Here is a 7,277-nt window from a genome sequence, read left to right as displayed (position 1 = left end):
CGGAAGAAAAGAGCCAGCGGCCACCCAGCCTGTGGCTCCCAGCCCAGACCAGGCAGGAAGGCTGCCAGAGCTACGCCAAATACGATAGCTGCTCCTGGTGCTGCACTGCTGGGTGGGTTGAGTGATGTATTTCACCCTGAGAAGGGGGAGCCTCTCTCTTACAACTGGGTAATTTTCACTTCCCATCTTGTGCTGGATCTGGCGCTTGTTGGAGCTCTCCATGTGCCAGCTCAACTCCTTAATTCAATAGGGAGAGGAAAAAAATAAAAGCAGTTTGCTCCTGGGTCAGCAAGTCCAACGAGCCCGTGGCAGGATTTGAACAACTGTGAGAGCGGACCCACAGTGAACAGAGGTGGGAAGGAGAGAAGAAGCCTGGCTGCTTCGGGGAGGTGAGCCATGAGATCAGCTCACGGCACTTTATGAGTTCATCCTCAGCCCAGCACAGCTACCCAGGCTGCTGCCGTCCACGCTGCAGGCAAACCGAATGCGCTTTGGCACAGAGAGTGGCTGGCAAAAGTGTCATACGCTACCAAAGCGCACGTGCGAATCCCGCTCTCCTTTTTCACCAAATTCCAATTTTTAGGAAACATTTCAAATCTTTGAGAATTAACTCCCTAAATAGGTAAGCCTATGCCACAAGGTTTAAAGAAAAAAAAAATTACAGAGGGAGTAAAAGAGACTGACAAGACGGACGGATCAAAAGCAGCTTAATTTCCTTCCAGAGCCCCGAAGAGCAGCATCCTGCGTCACCAGGGCACGAGCAAGGTCTGCAGAGCTTAGCTATTTCCGAAGCCCATTTTAACCTTAAAATAACTAAATGCTTTATTTTCCAGAACGAACACGTTAATGCATATTTGGCTGGAATTTAATTACAGCAATCAAGCGGAGAACTGAAGCTGAACGTGGCTTTGGCAATGAGAGGAGGAACAAAGGCAGCTCCAGCTGGCAATGCAAACCACAGCATAGGTCAGCCAGCTCCCAACCGCACGCGCTCCGGCTCCCAAACAAACCCCGTTTGAAGCACGTCACTGAATTCGACAAGAATTCGGAGGGGGAAAAGCAGAGCCGCACGGCTCAAGTTTTCCTCCTCATGTATTATGTAAATGACACTGAAGCATTTCTAATCTTAGAGGGAAAATAAGCTTCCCGGGGAAAGTGCTTCCTTCCTTCCCCCTCCCCGTGGGACACTGCTCCCACAGGTAACGCAAACCTTATCACCCACGGTCACCAGTGACGTCAGCCTGGCTCCAGGGCTACTGTTTTGGCCGGCAGTTACAGCTCAATCTTCTGAAAGAGGAAAGTCCACTGATGATTTAAAAGCCTTTTCGTTTCTTGCAGGAAAGCAAGCATTGCGTCAGCAGCACCGGCGCGAGTTTTCCTTCAGTGTCAGTGGAATTTTCCAGAGGAAGCGGACTCGAGGAACTACTGGAGCCGTGTGCCAAGGCAGTTGTGAAGGGACCTGCAGTTGCTGCAAAATAAACTCCAGCAGCGTGCATGCACACTGGAAGATTTTTCCCATCTCGGCACAATAAAGTCACTCGTGTGGCTGGAGAGGGACAACAGCTCCCAAAAGCCACCTACGTGCGCCTACGACGGGAAACGCTGAACCTTGGAGCCGTTGCCAACTGATCTTGGTGAAATATTAGCAAAGGATATGCTTTTCTCAAGACGTTTCGATCTAAAGCAGAGTTATCAGTCGCTTGGAAAAAAAAAAAAGATTTCTTCAAAGCCTGATGGGGAGAGGCTTTGAAATTAAATAGTGGAGATACAATCTGAACCTACAGTATGAAATCATCACAGCAGGTAGATAAACATATCAGATGTGATCTACCCTAAGGGCTGAGCATTTGATGCCTTGAGAGCCTCCTCTAAATGAGAGGGACCTGTGTGGAACGATTCTGCCCTGGTCTTTGCAACGTTTTAATAAAATCCAGTGTGGTAGATCTCTCTAGTAATTCCGACTCTGAAATGCCAAAGAAAAACACATTCCTTGAGATCCACATCTGAGTCACTCGATGCCCTTCTTCATCTTGATTTACGGTTACGAAACCCTTCTCCTTTTACTGTGGAAGTGGAGGCAGAACCTCAAGAACCATGAAGACTAACAAAAACTCCAGTCAACAGAAATGCTTTGCGGAGAACTTTGAAAAGTTTTGCTGATTTGGTTCGCAGAGAGATTTCATTATCACTAACTTCCCAAACGAACTGGGAGCATAAATGAAAATGAAGCCGTCTAACCAGGTTCCATTGCTCTGGCTGGAAGCTGCACCACAAAAAATGGGGATGTAAACAAGTTATTGTAATGTTTATCACCGTGGTGTTACCATACAGGGCACTCGACTGTGAGTCCGAAGAACTGCATAGCTGCATGGGGCATGCTCTGTACGTGGGGAGAAGGGAAATCCTCTTCTGGGCGGCGCTGCACCGTGTAGCACTGAAGGCAGCGTGGCAGACCCGCTGGGTGCAGGAGGAACAGAGGTCCGGCTCAAGCCTCGCTTCAGCCCTGGAAACCCAACAGCTTGGGGCCATTTGCTTCTCTTAACTCACTGCACTCCAAGAAGCCGCCCAGGGAAGGCGCAGACACCTGGAGAGCAAAATCTGTGCCTCCTGACAGAGACTGCTTTTCCCCCCTCAGTAACTTTTCATGGGTGTTAAGAGTAATTCAGAGCACTCCAGGGTCTTACCGATGACTGACTCGAAACCAGGGAGAGCACACGGTTGTCTATCCTGCCTGCTCTTTCTCCTGTGGCAGGACAAACAGGAACAAGTGAAGGATTTCTTATAAGAAACAGCTGACGTTTCCACAGGGAAAATAAGAGAAGACAAAATCCACCAGCCTACCGCACCATCTTTATACAACAGGATGAGCTGCTATTACTAAGCCCACCAAAACACCTAGCTCTATTAGAGCAACAGCTGCTTTTGTACAGAGCCCCTACACTCAAAAAATAGGGAGCAGATCCAGCTGGCGGCATGGGGAGACCAGCAGAAGCTGTCGGCAAAGATGACGACGACCAGGGACACTTAGAATTACAGATTCTTCCGGAAAACGAGTTCAGTCGGTTTGTGATCACACACATACACACACACCATCATGAATCACTCCATTTGCATTCCCTTACTTTTGCCACTCCTTTATCTAATCAACCTCATTCCAACACTTTCTAACTTGCAAGCCCTGGGTAACCTGCATTCATTGATTTTTAGACTCCAGGTTATCCTGTTCATTAATGTGCTCACCCCTGAGATTAACAACGACCTATTACAAAGACAACTTGAACTAGCTTGAAAAAATAATGCAAGAGTGAGCTCTGCCGAGAGAACATGTAAGCTTTTCTCCGAGGGTCTGCAGCACTATATAGCATCTCACAGTTGAGGGTTACTGCCAACAGAAGCTGGAAAGAAGCACAACACTCCTTGCTGGGAGGGTTTTATGTAGGATTTATGATTTGCTACAGCATAGCTGCCCTTTCTGACATTGCTTTAAATTTTACAGTGTCCCTACTTGTTATTTTTATTTTTTAATGGCTGCATAAGTGCACTCCATCAATAATCTCTAGCCCAGCTGAAGAAAACTTCCTTCCAAAGAGCTGTTGTGTGTGCGATAATCACAGGATGGTTCACTGGGACCTTCCTGGTTGCTTCGGAGCTGCTGTCACCTCCTGTCCGGACTCTGGAACATCTCCAAGGACAACAGCCTCCTCTTCCTCACCCTACTTGGCACCAGCGTTCCACAGAATTTGGGGTCCGTATCATGGGCCGTGACCAAACGTGTCTGCGTGGAAATAGCTTTTAGGTCAGACTTCAGGACAAACTTCCTTGAGAACTGGAGACGACAAATATCTCACCCAAAGGTTCATTTTGCCATGCTGCTTCTCACCAGGACCCACAGCATCCCCCGCAGAGGAAACCCAGGTGGGAAAGAAACCAATGCCCATCTCACGGACCTGCAGCATGGGATCGCTGCTTCTTCTTCCTCCTCGATTGGCTGACAACCACCTAGTGCTACCCCAGCCAACAAGGCAGCGATATTGAGGCTGCTGCCCTCGCCAGTGGGTCCAATTCCCCAATGTCCTTCAGTATCCCGCAGTGCTTTGGAAATACAACCGCTAACAGGTCCCACAACACTAACTGTATTGCTTAATGCTCTCCTGAAACAATCAGATTCGCTCGGATGATGGTGGGATAAAGCCCTATGCAACAATAGAAGGATTAAAGCAAATTACTATTTCTCTGTGCAGCGCCTTTGCTCAGAGCTAAAGACCAGCAGCCCAGGTAAGAACATCTTGTACGGCTCTAAGTCTCTTCAAATAAAATATTTCATGTCACTTTTTTATGCCTGAAATGATTTGCACAACAGTGAGCTACACTGGCAAGGTAGACATCCAAAGCAGAAATTTTGCACTCAGCAAAATCAGTCACAGCCTGGGGCATCAGAACTCGTTCTGGAGATGGGGAGCACAAGGACAGACAGCCAAGTTATCCCTCTAATTGATCATAAAGTGTCCTGGCTTGTTTAAGTGTTCGATGCCTGAGGAGGGAGGAGGAGGACGGGGAGGAACAATTTTACTAGCACTGCAATCTCAGATTATAAACTTCTTGGAGTGCTTATTTTAAGCTTAGGGGAAAAAAAAAAAAACAAACCCAAAGCATAAAGCAGCAATTGCATACTCCTTCAAAAAAAGCCCAATCCACATGTGACAATCCTCCTTGAAGCCCGAACACTGCAGTCTCTTCTTTTAAAAGGTTCAAGAAGAAACATTTGCCACTGAGTCCGTTAGGGTTTACAATCTTTGTTTGTTGTTAAATTCTAATCCTCCTCATCTGTAGCAAGCAGTGATGTCAGGAAGTCCTCTGGCTTCTCTGTGTTATTAGCCTTAACTGCTCCGCTGTTGTTTAGAGATCAGATTAAACCTCCCTGCTTTCAGTAGAATGGAAAGGGAATTTGTTTTCATGTTCCTGGCTATTAGCTTTTTGAGTTTTCTTTCATCCCTTTCGACTCTGCATTCTGTATGTTCGTTTGTTCCTTCCTCCAGCCTCTACCTGAGGGAGCTCTTACGCTGATGGACAGACCAGCATCTACCTGTAATTACAGGCATCCTCAGCTCTGCCTTTGGCAAAGCTCCTCGCCGGTTGCACAACCCCTGTGGAGCAGTTTTCCAACCTCCCCAGCTCATTAGTAAGGGAAGAGCAGGGCCGCGTGGGCTCCGGCTGGAAGCGGCGCTGCCTTTGGTGCAGGAATGTTAACGGGCAGCTGCCTGCAGCCCGGCGCGCGCCAGCCCCCATCGCCGCATGACGCCTGGAAAAGCCGGACTTGCCAAAAGCTGGGATCTAGTGATTAGGGAAAGCCCGGAGTCTATAAATAGACCCGCAGGTGAGTACTACGCCACTATCGTGCATCCTGCTGCCCAGGAAGCACGAAGCAATCGCAAGCATTTTACACATTAAACAAACTCGTGAGCTGTTTAATCCCAAGGTGCCAAACCTGACCCTCTGCAGCACAGCATGAAGGTATTTGGAGAAAAGGTGAGATGGCTCGAACCGCGGCACTGCCACGAGGAAGTTTGGAGCCTGTCAAAAAGGTTACGTGGAACAAAACGGCACTGCCCAGAGCCAAGTCACAGCATAAGCGCAACGGAGGCTTCTGGGGAATGCAGTGCAGGGAAACACAAACTGCTGGATGAGGGATGGCTTCTCCAAGGGAAAAGAAGTTGAATTATGCTTTCACTTTGTTAAAAAGCTCTTTCGAAACTTATTTCTGCAGTTTTATTTTCTCTGCAAACATCCACACACCTGTAAATGCTGTAGTAAGCGTTCATGTTGACACGGGTTTCAACAGCAGGAACTGAAGTCACATTAAGAGTACTTGGAGAGCTGCCTTCAATAACGTAGGGCTTTTGGGTTTACTGGTAAGTACTCCCATTAGTTCCACTCTCCTCTAAGAGGAGATACTGTGTGTAGGTGCCGTCCTAAGATTTTTTTTTTTTGGAGGTTTTAAAGCTTTCCACTCAGTACTAGCTCCCTATTCAACACAAAAATTACAAAGCCTTCCTACCACCAGCTTCTAAAGCCCCACACAAATGAAGCCAAAAGCAAGCCCTGCTTGCTGCCCCTCTCTCTCAGCTCTCTGCCTGCCCCATCAGCACTTGTGTTACAGGACAAGGCCGAGGACACTTCCAACAGTAGATTCTCTACGATCCACTTCTAGAAAGAATAGCAGACTTAAAACAAAGAAGTGTATCAAGGACTATTGTTAATTTACCAAAATTCGTCTTAAGAAGCCTGTTTTAGAGATCCAAGAGGCATCCACAGCTCCTTTAAGAGGTGCTTGTGTCAGAGCGGGCACGGGAGGGAAGCAGGAAACCTGTATCCACAAAGCATATAACGTCACGAACACCGTAAATCCCATCTCTTGGTTCACACAAATGGTTACACCGGGCGAGATGGATCCAAGATTGGCAAACACGGCCATGGCTCCCACCCAGCAAACCTCGGGTGGCACTAATAGCGAAAGCTCTCTCACGAAGCCCTGCCCCATGACCCAACACGAGTGTCAAGGGACGGGGCAACCAGCAGCCTCAGCCTTCCGCGCAGTGATCCTGATCACGGTGACTGTTAATGACTAACAACCTGAGCTGCCAATCAGCTGATGTCACTTTCATCATCGTCATCATCATCACATGGTTCTGGACAGCAAGATCTCTTCCATCACTAACCCAACGAGCACACAAACCAACAGCAAATGTGGTAATTAAGGCGCACAAATTATGGTTGTAAGCGAAGATTATAATTAAATGTAGCACATAATTAAATGTATGGCTATAACCATTCTGACACTGCTACTGCACCAAAGCGCTCACAAGACACCTTCAAACTGTTCTGAAACTGTGACATCCTCTTGGAAAAAAAGGTCATCATCAAAAATCAGCTTTCCTTCTAGTAATGCAAATAAAAACTGTGGGTCAGATTCCAGACTAAACCCTGCTCCCACTTGAAACCACACAATTCCACGTGGCACTTCATTCCAGGCCTTCTTGGCCCTGTTCTTCGTAAAAACACAGTCTTCCTCACACTCATGATGTTTCACACCTTCCCCTAGCGCTCGAAAAACAACACAGACATCAGGCAGAAGGAGAAGCTCCAGTACGTCTTGGGAAACAGCTTCCCTGCATCCCTCTTTGTTCCAACACGCACATACACACGCTTGTGCGTCCACATGTTCCTCAACACGCTGTCGGACGATTCCATCTGCCACTAGTTTCCAAGACACTGACACT

At 47.7% G+C, this 7,277-nt stretch overlaps 1 protein-coding gene across 1 annotated transcript in view; it reads right to left on the bottom strand.

The window, feature by feature from the left end:
- ZC3H18 (zinc finger CCCH-type containing 18) overlaps positions 1 to 7,277 on the bottom strand; it is a 41,098-nt gene that overhangs the window by 19,932 nt on the left and 13,889 nt on the right. The window lies entirely within an intron of this gene.

The sequence above is a fragment of the Fulmarus glacialis genome, unplaced genomic scaffold (assembly GCF_000690835.1).
Source record: "Fulmarus glacialis isolate BGI_N327 unplaced genomic scaffold, ASM69083v1 scaffold4951, whole genome shotgun sequence".
NCBI classification, from domain to species: Eukaryota; Metazoa; Chordata; class Aves; order Procellariiformes; family Procellariidae; genus Fulmarus; species Fulmarus glacialis.
The sequence above is the reverse complement of the archived record's forward strand: the minus strand, read 5'-3'. Positions and strand labels throughout refer to the sequence as shown.